Source organism: Lactuca saligna, chromosome 1, assembly GCF_052625555.1.
Source record: "Lactuca saligna cultivar CGN05327 chromosome 1, ASM5262555v1, whole genome shotgun sequence".
Lineage (NCBI taxonomy): Eukaryota > Viridiplantae > Streptophyta > Magnoliopsida > Asterales > Asteraceae > Lactuca > Lactuca saligna.
In genome coordinates, this window is record NC_136417.1 from 118,711,936 (window position 1) to 118,725,635 (window position 13,700).

The following is a 13,700-nucleotide window of genomic DNA, read 5'->3' on the forward strand; positions in this document are numbered from 1 at the left end:
ATGTATGTTATGTTAATGTATTAGCATATAAATTCCGTTTTATTCTTTACCTTCAAAAAGTTTTTTGCATAATTGAAACCAATAAGGGTAGTCTGGTAGATTACAAATATCATTACTTGTTGGATACCAATTGTTTAAGGCTTGAAGCTTTGATTTAATAAAACCATGATATTTATCATTTTACAACTTTATCAAACAAATATGATCTGTTTTAGATCTGGGAAAAGTTGTCAAAGTAATATTAAACTTTGAATTCTTGATTATGTGAATATTAATCATGGTTTTGGCTGACTATTATTTATTCAAGAAAATACTTCACAAAAACCAAATACACCATCAAGCATGCCAACACCATTTTTTTCCAAAAAAAAGAAAAAACCGACGTCTTCTTTTACGACCATATTTAGAGTCAATACGCAAAACTACATCGATTGTTTATACGATCGTATTTAGAGTCAGTACTTACTTTAAAGCAAAATTACATCTATTGTTTAGATACTAAGTATGTTCAAACGAGATTAAGAACATTTGAGAACAATTTTGGACCACTAATTTAACCATTATTATAAAAAATCTATTATTTGTTCTTTTGCTAATTATTTATTATAATTTTATAATTTATTAATAAACAAATAAAAACTATCTACACTCCTTACCCCCAACTCCATCCTACCTACTACCCACTCCACTAGTATACATGTTAGTACGTCCCTTTCATTTTGCTGGACCACCATTAAAAACACCGGACAGCCGCCGGAACCGCCATATCACCATCGTCGACCGTTTAATTGTCAGACCACTGTCGAAAATGCCGTTTCTCCGCTCTCTACATATATGCTTCAACTCCTCGTCTCATCTGAACCGTATGTCATATCTAGTTTCATTGGATCTAGATTTGAAGTTGAAGGCCAACAGATCTGGTTCGCAGTCACCATGATACAGATCGAGAATCCGGAGAAATGTCTACCGGAATTAAATTTGTCGCGCTGGGGGTAAAACTGGGGAGATCTAACTACGTGATTTCGATTTCGGGAGTTGAAAAGCAAGTGGTGGTATGCATGACGCGTCTTCGTGTGGTCCGGCCGACATTTGAGGTTTGCAACATCGTTCAATCAATTACGAGGGTTCCATGTATCGATCGAGCGTGATCTATCGATGGACTTCTGGTTCCTAGACGAGTTATAGAATATCATAGTCGAAGGCGGTGACGACGAGATCAAAAAGACCAAACTAACCGTACCTAGGGTTTTCATTGGGGATAGGTATATCAGAGGTGCAGATGAGTTCAGGCAGCTACATGAGGCCGACCAGCTGAAGAAGTCCGAGGAGGATTTAAGTCTCCAGTTTTGTTATTTTCTACTTCCCAAGTCGCCATGTTGGTCGGACTCTATTTTGGAACTGTGTGTTTCTAGTCATGAAGATGACTATAACGAAGGTACCGCTTTTCTTTTTAATTCTTCTTTCGTTCACTTTAATTTGTTTGGGATTTCATATTACTTTTTGCTTTAATTTGTTATTATAATATATTCGAAGATTGCTTTCTTCGAAAACTTGCTAGCGAGTCACAACAATCCTTAAAATATTTTTTAATTATTTCTCCTAAAGTATTATGCCATTTTCTCTTTCTAATGTGTTGTCATGTTGAGTGTTTTTGTGACAACCCGAAAATCCTTGTCTTGTAAAGTTCAACTATTCAACTCAGTCGAGTGTTAGGCTTCGTTTTGCTATCTTATAACGAAAATGTGGGTCTATATGAGTGTTCTAGGCTTATTATAACCTTGATATGAGCCTTAGGAAGGGTTAGAAGGGGTGTAGCATCACAAAATCGGGCCAAACACACCAAAGAAGGTGTGTGCGGCCGCACACCCGCGTGTCCCGCCAGCCAGCCGCACACACCCTCCAACCTCACACTCGACCCTATATATTGAACACTTAGCCAACCTTACACCCCTTTTCCCACTCTCTCAAAGCTGTAACTTTCTCTCTCTAGAAACTTCATCCAAGAACATTCTAAAGGCCTAAAAAACGTGAAGTACTCCATCATTCAACTTGTTATATTGGTAAGACACCTGAATCTAAGCCTAAAACTCATAGTGTTCTTCGTGTTCTTCATCCTTTGAAGGTGTACGGTCGCACACCATCATAAGGTGGCCATACACACCTCAAAAACCCTCCAAAGTGAGAGTTCCAACCCCTATCTACTAGTTGGACTTGGTATTGGCCTTGAAACACCTAAAAATAGACATTTTGGTCATGAATGAGGAGTGTATGGTCGCACACTCCTATGTACGACTGCACACACATCCTGGCCGCACACCTGGACCCACACTCACAAAGGTTGAGTTTGGTGGCCTTACACTCAAATCTAAGGCCTTACACTCATTTAGGGACTTCAATAGGTGTTTGTAACACTTATTTATAAGTGTTTTCATGTCCCTAAAGTGTGTCCATGTGTCTATTAGTGGTTATATACCCTAAGTGTATTCATATATGTGTTGTTACATGATAAACTAGGATCCGTTTGTACTCACGACTTCATTCGACACCCGATGATCCTATATCAATCTTTCTTTCGAGTTACTCACTTCAGGTGAGTTCATACCCCCTTAATCAAACTTTTTAAATGATTTTAAATGCTTTTATGGGGAAAATACAAGTTGAACTAGTACGTTATTAGATCAATCACATGTGATTAATAATTGGCTAGCAAATAGATTTCTGCATGTTAAACTGTTTTTTTATCCAACTAAAGGTTTTCAAATCTTTTTTTTTGTTTTTGTTTTATTTATTTATTTATTTATTTTATTATTATTATTATTATTATTATTATTATTATTATTATTATTATTATTATTATTATTATTTTTTATAAACTGACATCAAGTCATAAATTCTTATTTATAGATTTTCCCAAGGTTTTACCAAAAACTTATTTTTATACTTTTTTATTGTCAAATGCATGCTTGTATATGTATAGTTATATAAGTAATGTTTAAAGGACATAGGAATGCTAACTCGCTTTAATTCATTTTCCTTGTTTGGATGTGGCTTTAGGGTAACAGTTATCTGTCCGAAGGTCGTTTAAATATTAGTTATATATCATGTATACATATATACTCATAAAAGTTCCATCAAGCAATTCATCACCTTTGGGTAGCAAAGACATCTAGATAACCTCTCAAGTAAACTATAATAGGTATAGTATAGAAACTAACCATAACATTCATGAATGAGAACTTAGTTATAATTATATTCTAAAACAAATACTTTTTAGTAAAAAGGAAGGTTTATAGAAATCAAAACACGAGATACATCCTCATGACGCGGATTCCACCATTGTCAAGTTGGTAACCAAAGTCTTCTGGAGGGAGAGCAGGCATTGTGTTTATGGATCTATACGGGACAAACACTCCCACATCCTGACTGCTAGCTACAGTCCCGACCGACCACGCCAAGGGGTGACAAATGTCACATTCATTTCGATGGTAGTAGGTCGTCAAGTATTCGATCATCAATTAGTATGGTTACAAGTATCTTTACATTTACCTTATAATTCATGGCTTTAAGGTAAGAAGTATTATCACGATATTTTCTATATATGAAACCATCATGATATGTTTTCCTAGTTATATACTAGGCCACATTTTAAATCGTTAAACTAATCTACGTAAGATCAAAGGCTATTTTAGACTCTCCGAGGCGCATTGTTCCCTTAATACTTCCTGGAGTCTGTACTTCATTCTTTTAGACTTTGCGAGACGTATTGTTCATTCGATACCGTCTGGAGTCTGTACTTCATTACTTTAGACTTTGCGAGGCGTATGGTTCATTCAATACCACCTAGAGTCTATGTTTTTTTTACTTTTAGCCAGCAGTGTTACAACTAAGGTAAAATATTATTTTCCCTATTACTTTTGCTTGTGATCTTCTTACATATTCTTGAAAGTATAAACTATATTTTGGATAATGATAGTACTTTTGGGGGAAATTACTCCTAAAACATAAAACGGTCACGTCTTGATAGAAGATTGCTTTTAGTAGAGATACGCATTGGTTTAAACATAAAACAATTGAGTCTTGGTAGAAGACTACTTTTATTAGAAAATATAGGATTTTCTGGAAAGGATTCAAATACTCTGTAAACTCAAGTCACCATCACCTAGTGAGATTATTTTGAAGTAAATCATGTATTTATAACCAATGTCATTAAATACTTATGAACTCACCAGCATTAAAATGCTGATACTCGCTTTCAAAATAACTTGTATTCTCAGGTCATAGATAGGCAGGTGCACTCCGGGAGCTTTTGTGAAGACAACCTTGTACCAAGCTGCAGTTTATGTTATTCTCTGTATCTACTTTGATGTTATTGTTATATCTAACCTATATAAAATTATTACTATTAATGCAATGGTTGTTGTACTTTGATTACTATACTGCATATGTTGTGATACTTGACATGACGTTCTCCACCCCAGAATGTTTCCGCCGTTCTGGTTTTGGGGTGTTACAGATTGGTATCAAAGCATTGTTTATAGTGAGCTCAGTATATCAAATCATAAAAGATATACAACCTATAAATACAATGGGATAAAAACACTCTGACCAAGAAATTATACTTTAAAATATAACCATATTTTACAAAAGTATAAGAACATCCATAATATAAAAATCCGAACAAGTATCACTAGAAGAATAAGAATAAAAGTCTTTGGATGCTGAGCATTACCGTCAAACCTGGGCAGTTATGTAATCGTAAGCTGGAATAAATATAACCTGATCAACTATATTTATTCGAGATGCGACTAACGTGTGCTTAGGAGTGATGGTGGTGTTGCAATAAATCTGTAACTTACCATACAAGAATTGCTAGAGCCAAACATAAAGTTTAAAATACTATAGGAGTATTTTATGATATTAAAAGACTAACAATAAACCCAAAAGCATGTTCAGAAGTTTTAGAATCAAATACGTAATTAAAATACTATGGGAGTATTTTAGGAACCACAAATAACCTTGCGTGAAAACTAAAAAGACCTTTATTGATAGACCTATGATTACAGAGTGTATACTCCCAAGGTTATATATAGTGATGATCTCATAGGCTAAGAATGAGTGGTTCCGCTCTACTTCCTTTTCCTTGTTTGGATGTGGATATAGAGTAGTATCACATATTCGAAGGCCTATCAGATCTAAGTTATATATGATTTGTGTACACTTTGTAATTATAGTAGGACTTGATATGGATCACCCAGTGAAATGTGTGAATAATCTCTTAAGATTCTTTAGACATTCCCATTCTCGCATAAACCCCTTTAGAAAACCTTATCCACTTTAGTAATTGGCAGAAGAGTCGATACAGACCTATAAGGGGTTCACTGAGAAGATTTCCAATTTGGAAATAAATGAATAGGTACGAGACTATTGAAATTACCATGTGCCTTTACCTTTTAGAGACATTGGTGGGAAATTCATCTGAACTCCCGAGATTCCAGTCATCCATTATGAAGTGATGACACTCAGAGTCCGAATCGGAAGTAAGGCAGAGCAGAAATTCAATATGTCTAGAAGAGAAGAGAACCCTATATAAGTACCCGAAGAAAACCAACGCCTGATCCAGTCAAGGATAAGAGGTGGACTGTAACATCTTGTTTCAGATTGTCCGTGATTAGTGTTGGTGGGCCACAAGTCGGACGCAAGAAGGTTTCGGGTTGAGGCGAGTTGCTTGAAATGTAAGGGATCTCATTACCTTTCGATATGTACGAGGATTGTGGATTCAAAGTTTTATCTTTGAAGCTATGAAAGTTTGGAGGGTTGACAAGTTATGTCCTTAAAGTCAAGAAGTTGGCAGCGAAGTACGCTGGGCGTACGTATGCGTACACTTAGCGTACATATGCGCGTGTTTCTTAAGCAAGAGCCACCTAGTACGCTGGGCGTACCAGGGGGTACGCTGGGCATACTAGGCACAGAAGAAAACCCTAATTAAGTGAAGTTTCCCTATAAAAAGAAAGAGATGGTCTCATTTCTAGCCACCTTCCTCAGTTATTAAACCCTCTAAAACTCTAATATCCGTTCTTGAAGTTTGTGGTGGCTATGATGAGCTTGTTTGTGTTCTTGTGGACTTTTGAGAGTTAAGAAGGAGCATGGCAGGGAGTGAAGTCGACGAGCAAGTCGTGGATCTGAGCTTCCTTGGGGCTAGAGCACCATTTGAAGGTATAAAGCTCCAAGCTTTCCCTCTCCTTTTGTTTTGTGCATTTTGTAACACCGTGATTTTCGAAAAACAAAATTTTCATTTAAATAATCAATTTAATATTAAAACACTTGGTAAAAATCTTATTCATATTTGAATTACAAAACATAGTTCCATTTTCATTTGCATGAACAACCAGGATCCTCCAAATACAACTCTTTCTTCAGTGTGTACAATCGAACCGTTGCCATTCCGCGTTACTGAGAAAACCTGAAACAATATAACATAAACACTGTAAGCACGAAGCTTAGTGAGTTCCCCAATATACACCTTACGCACATACGCCTTTCCAGGCCCTGACCTTCCGGTCCACTGCACAATGCCTTCCGGCCCATGAGATAATCGCCTTCCGGCCCCTAACGTGTTGCCTTCCGGCCCATAAGATAATTGCCTTCCGGCCCATAAGATAATTGCCTTCCGGCCCATAAACATATATAACACATAATACATTTACTCTAACACATAAAGCACATATATCATATATCAACTTGCCTTCCGGCCCGAAACATGCACAGCACATAATACATTTACTCTAATACTTAAAGCACATATATAGCATATCACACCTGACCTTTCTGTCACATAACACTTTGCCTTCCGGCCCATATATAACATGTATATCACGCGTAGCAGCTAACTTTCCATTTATAGCATATAAACATAACACATAACATATTTGACCTTCCGGTCACACAATCAAACCCTTTCGGGTACAGTATAGTGAGAAAACTCACCTCGCGGACGCTGGGAGATAGCAACTCCTGAAGTCCCTTGCACTTGATCCTCCGAGCTACAAGCTCCCTGTAACATCATATATCTCTTATTAACACTTCTATCTTCCACGTTAACTGACCCTAAGAAATCACACCGGTCGTCTCTGGTCAACAGTCCATTGTCAGCTCGACTGGACTCGGCGAGTTCCCTGACGACTCGGCGAGTCTGGTCGTTCTTCAATCCTCTAAAATTCCCTTTCTGCTCGTCGAGTATCCCCTTTGACTCGACGAGTTACTCCTGGAAGAATCGCGGGGCCACCCCGACTCCACTCGCCGAGTCTGGAGAACAAACTCGGCGAGTCCCAGTGAATCTTCAAGCTACTCGCCGAGTCTGATCATCCGACTCGGCGAGTCCACGCCATGCAGTCGATCGAACTGCTTCCTGAGGTACATATTTTCCCGAATATACAAACATGGATCCTTCTGGACCTCTAAGGGTCCTAATGCAAGGTTATAAACGTTGAATAACAACACAACAAACCATCTAGACTCCAAATGGGTTCCATAAACCCTAAATCTATATACACATCAATCACAGGAGAATGTAATCCGAATTATTACCTGAATGATGTACCTTCCATGTCCCCAAACTTCAGAACTCGAACTCCCTGCAGTTCCTTTAACTAAAACCCTTCTCCTCCTTGCACAACAATTCCTTCAAGGTCACCCATGGCCTTCAAGCTTGCTCTAGATGCCTCAGTCGTTTAGGGTTCTCTTCAATCGGCCAAAAGACGAGCAATGACGGCATAAGATCCCTTATATACGTCCCAAACTGAACGGCTAGGGTTTTCCGCTGAACAACGTCGACTCGCCGAGTCCATACCTGGACTCGTCGAGTGCAGCCGCGAACCCGCAACCACAACTGCGACCCTACTCGGTGAGTCTGGCTCCAACTCGCCGAGTCTCCCCTTTAAAACACCCCAAAAAGCAATTAAACAATACTTGTGATTTTGGGCTGTTACAATTCTCCCCCACTAGAATTAGACTTCGCCCTCGAAGTCTCACTCTGAAAATAGTTCTGGATGCTGCTCCCGCACCACACGTTTCGGCTTCCCTAGACACTTCCGATCTCTTCCGAGGTTGCCACTGAATCAATACCAGAGGTACCTCCTTGTTCCTCAGAAACTTGATCTTCCGATCCCTGATGGCCACTGGCCTCTCGGCGTAACACAGGCTCGCATCCACCTAATCGTTCTCTAGTAGAACCACTGCTGACTCATCTGCTATACACCTCTTCAATTGCGACACCTAAAAGTGTCATGGATCCATCCCTATTCCGTTGGCAGCTCCAACCGGTAGGCCACTTTTCCTACCTTCGCACCTTCACGCAAAGACCCAACATACCGGGCCCCTACTTACCCCTCTTCCTGGATCGAAACACCCCTTCCCAGGGAGAGACCGTCAGGAATACGCAGTCGCCGACCTGAAACACATGCTCGTAATGGCGTCTGTCTGCACAACGTTCCTGTCAACTCTAAACGATCTTTAACCTCTGTTTAACCTGTTGCATCTGCTCTGTCGACCAAAACACGATCGCTATACTGTCCACCACTTCCTGCAACCGAGAATTTCCCAAGACGCGACTCTGCTCTAAATCTCAATGATCACACGACCCATAAGGGTTATGAAACTCTGAATCACCGGTCCCCCGATCCTAAGCCCACTTTATCCATATCGGAACAACTGAGGGACCTATTCTCAATTCTCAGGGCAACTCTCACGATTTCACCTCTTGCAATCGTATACACATGCTGCACTCGCCCCAACATACCTTTCCCTTCCCTCACTTAGTGAAATCCGCTTAATAACCTTGCCACTACTCCCTGTATCACACATGCACTGGATCTGCTCGCAAGGACTCTCGGGTCCATGCATTACCTTTCCTCAACGAACGAGATTCCGACATCACCTTCCATGCAACAGCTCAAAGGGCGGCATACTAATGCACTAATGATGGCTGTTAATATGGAACAACTCAACCAATGATAATTACGTACCGCGGCTTCCTCCGACAGCTAATACACATGCCCGAAACATGTCTTCGAACGTCCGCATCGTTCGCCCTCTCTAAAGTGTCCTCAGATGTCATCATGATAAGCTCCTTTCCCATATTCCTCTTCAAGACTAAGTACCAGATTAACTTTTGGCTCCACATCTGAGCCCCCAACGGTCACCCATATCGCGATCCAAATATTCCACTGACTTTTCTCCCCGTGACCACTATCCCGGCCCAGTGACACGTAAGTCACAAAATCTTTTTTTCCTCGTGAGAGAAAATACAATCCCACCGAGGATCGTCTCAACTCTAATCTCTGGTTTCTGCTGTGCCTCTTCCTTGCGTATCTCCCCGCATCTCCCGACAGAGACGAAGACCCCCGTCTCGCCCCCGACTCAACATCCAAGCTCCAGAGACTCAATACCAGGGCTACCCGAACTCGAAACTCTTCCACCTCATACGCTGCTCGAAAATATTCCAACATAAAAATTCTCTTGCCACCCAGTGAGTACTGCAACTCCACGCAGTATCACAACACCCTCTGACTAGTGAGTACTGCGACTCGAACATCCACCACAGACTATGGAGGCAATCAACATAACGAACGCCCATCTTGCAAAAATCCATCCTCTCAAATAATCTCCCTGAATGCCCATACCCGAAGACTCCTACTAAATCCGCAGATACCTAATATGCCACACGTCGATTCAATTCGGGATTCCCGAATAACTCCAAAATAAGGATATCATACCCGAATATCCCAGCATACTACCACCACCACTGATCCCCTGCACCCCATAATTAAATCTATATTTTCCCCGTCCTACAACCTTGGTGCATCTAATTTCTCGATTGGAATGCGAGATAACGTTGACGTACGAAATGTGCTGATAATTCTCCAAATCCCTTTTTCCCGACACTCAAAATGCAAACAAGGATACGCATACCGACTCCGGAAGTTGACTGCCCAATCATTCTCTATCTCCTTGCAACAACACCAATCACCTGTCATGGATACGTTCGTTCTCCTCTTCAAGTACTTCCCGCATTAACTCACTCTGACCCCTTTACTCGATCATCGACACCTCTGGTCTCATGATTTCCTACTGCATCTCTATAATCCACTTATAACTACTCTTGTCAATTCTTTGTTTTCTACGTACTGCACCCGGTTCTCCCCCACTAGGGTTCGAACCGTCACTAGTTAGCATACCATCAACCCACGACTATCTTTCACCAGCGAAATCGTACCTGCTCCAGGAAAGTGCTGTGCAACGCCCAATAGTCCCTCCCCTTATGAAGTCAATCAACCCTCTATACTCTGAACCTCTGGTTAACTCTCCAAGAACTTCTCATCACGGCTGCCTCTAATCGTTCCAAATCCCACACCAATCTAATACTAAGCACCTGCACTGCTCGATAACATCTTTGACTCGTAGACTGCACCGCAAAACCATCGTTCCTCTCATCTCAACTCATCAACCCATATCCAACGCCGGATTTGTCCCAAGGACAGGAACTCACTCTCAACCTAGACGAAACTCTCTGCACTGCAAAACTCGACTGAATTCTTCACTGCTACCACTATAACACAACCTGTCATTCTCAATTAGGTGTGGTGTGGTTCTCGACTACCTCAGTCCCAACTGACTGTCTGCTCACGGTAAATCACTGTCTCGCGGTACACCCGCTACCTGATGCTCTGAGGGAAGTCATTATCGAAAACTACCTGCAGGGTGTACTCCCAAATCCAGAACTGAAACACCAGACCCCTCGTGTCTTGCACACGAACATAAATGGCACTACCCACCTAGAAGGTGACCTCTCCTCTATCGACTGATTTCTCGACTCAGACCGGAATTTCCCTCTCCCTTTAACTCCCTACCACAATACTCCGATAGGTACTCGCCTTTCCTCCTCTCAAGGAACGCCTCTCCATCCTCAATCATGGTCCACAGGCCTAAAACCCATAGCGTCCGATCTCTACCTCATCGATCATAATCGGATAACAAGATAGTCACCAACATCATCCACTACGAACCATGGTACTCATCCCATGCCATGCCTTCTCAATTTGCTCCAGTGTATGGTACCTGAACCATAGCATCACCCTCCATCCGCTCCAACGTATGGCACTCGAACCACAACATCTATTTCAATCTGTTCCGATGTATGGTGCCCGGACCATAACATCACCCCGCAATCTGCTCCGATGTATGGTGCTCGAACCATGACATCACTCCATATTCCGTTCCTTAGGACCTTCAGAATGCTCCCTGTATCAAGTATGGGTCCTCTGCTTTCAGTAGTACGGGCCCATACTACCTGCCACATCTACCCATACCTTCCACACGGACCATACCAGAGTTCCTAAGTAGCTGATCGAGCTACTCTTTCACCAATCCCCTCACGCGTGCTCGCTCTCTAGCGAAATCCTCTACTCTACCAGCGCACTCATCTGGCTAGGTTTACTCCCTAGTCCCTTCCGCCGTCCCCCCACTTCTTTGCTATCAGCTGCTGAAGAGTTCCTAATGATGCCAGCCATCTACCTCCTGAGTATCGTCATACTCACTTAGTAGCTGACTCCCATCATCGAGAACTCCACAAGGCACGAAGCAAGCAGCATTCAAGCATCGAAGCATACATAGGACTCCCTATCCTTGATAGCTCCACCTTCTCGGCTCATCCTCGGAAGTACCACTGTACTCTGTAGCTCTACCCCTCGTGCGTTCTAACTAGATACCCTCACTCATCACATACACACCAAAGCATAACGCACATATAACAACAAACCCTAGGCTAAGGCATCACGAATCAGGCCACTCTAGTCCTAAGATATGAAATTCCTAGCCTGTCTCTAGCATGCAATAATATCTCATAAAGTGCATAATAGATATTTCATAACACAAAAGTAAGGGTATCTTGGGAAATCACCGTTTGGCTCTGGTTGATTGTACACACTGCTCTTTCTTGCTTTCTCTTTGAACCCTTATTCACTTTTAGAAAACTATTTATTTGAAAACTTTTTCTTACTTCCTCAGTTTGAGTCCAGATTCACCCGTAGGCGCGTCCGAATCCCTCAAACCAAGGCTCTGATACCAATTGTAACACCGTGATTTTCGAAAAACAAAATTTTCATTTAAATAATCAATTTAATATTAAAACACTTGGTAAAAATCTTATTCATATTTGAATTACAAAACATAGTTCCATTTTCATTTGCATGAACAACCAGGATCCTCCAAATACAACTCTTTCTTCGGTGTGTACAATCGAACCGTTGCCATTCCGCGTTACTGAGAAAACCTGAAACAATATAACATAAACACTGTAAGCACGAAGCTTAGTGAGTTCCCCAATATACACCTTACGCAAATACGCCTTTCCAGGCCCTGACCTTCCGGTCCACTGCACAATGCCTTCCGGCCCATGAGATAATCGCCTTCCGGCCCCTAACGTGTTGCCTTCCGGCCCATAAGATAATTGCCTTCCGGCCCATAAGATAATTGCCTTCCGGCCCATAAGATAATTGCCTTCCGGCCCATAAGATAATTGCCTTCCGGCCCATAAACATATATAACACATAATACATTTACTCTAACACATAAAGCACATATATCATATATCAACCTGCCTTCCGGCCCAAAACATGCACAACACATAATACATTTACTCTAATACTTAAAGCACATATATAGCATATCACACCTGACCTTTCTGTCACATAACACTTTGCCTTCCGGCCCATATTTAACATGTATATCACGCGTAGCAGCTAACTTTCCATTTATAGCATATAAACATAACACATAACATATTTGACCTTCCAGTCACACAATCAAACCCTTCCGGGTACAGTATAGTGAGAAAACTCACCTCGCGGACGCTGGGAGATAGCAACTCCTGAAGTCCCTTGCACTTGATCCTCCGAGCTACAAGCTCCCTGTAACATCATATATCTCTTATTAACACTTCTATCTTCCACGTTAACTGACCCTAAGAAATCACACCGGTCGTCTCTGGTCAACAGTCCATTGTCAGCTCGACTGGACTCGGCGAGTTCCCTGACGACTCGGCGAGTCTGGTCGTTCTTCAATCCTCTAAAATTCCCTTTCTACTCGTCGAGTATCCCCTTTGACTCGATGAGTTACTCCTGGAAGAATCGCGGGGCCACCCCGACTCCACTCGCCGAGTCTGGAGAACAAACTCGGCGAGTCCCAGTGAATCTTCAAGCTACTCGCCGAGTCTGATCATCCGACTCGGCGAGTCCACGCCATGCAGTCGATCGAACTGCTTCATGAGGTACATATTTTCCCGAATATACAAACATGGATCCTTCTGGACCTCTAAGGGTCCTAATGCAAGGTTATAAACGTTGAATAACAACACAACAAACCATCTAGACTCCAAATGGGTTCCATAAACCCTAAATCTATATACACATCAATCACAGGAGAATGTAATCCGAATTATTACCTGAATGATGTACCTTCCATGTCCCCAAACTTCAGAACTCGAACTCCCTGCAGTTCCTTTAACTAAAACCCTTCTCCTCCTTGCACAACAATTCCTTCAAGGTCACCCATGGCCTTCAAGCTTGCTCTAGACGCCTCAGTCGTTTAGGGTTCTCTTCAATCGGCCAAAAGACGAGCAATGACGGCATAAGATCCCTTATATATGT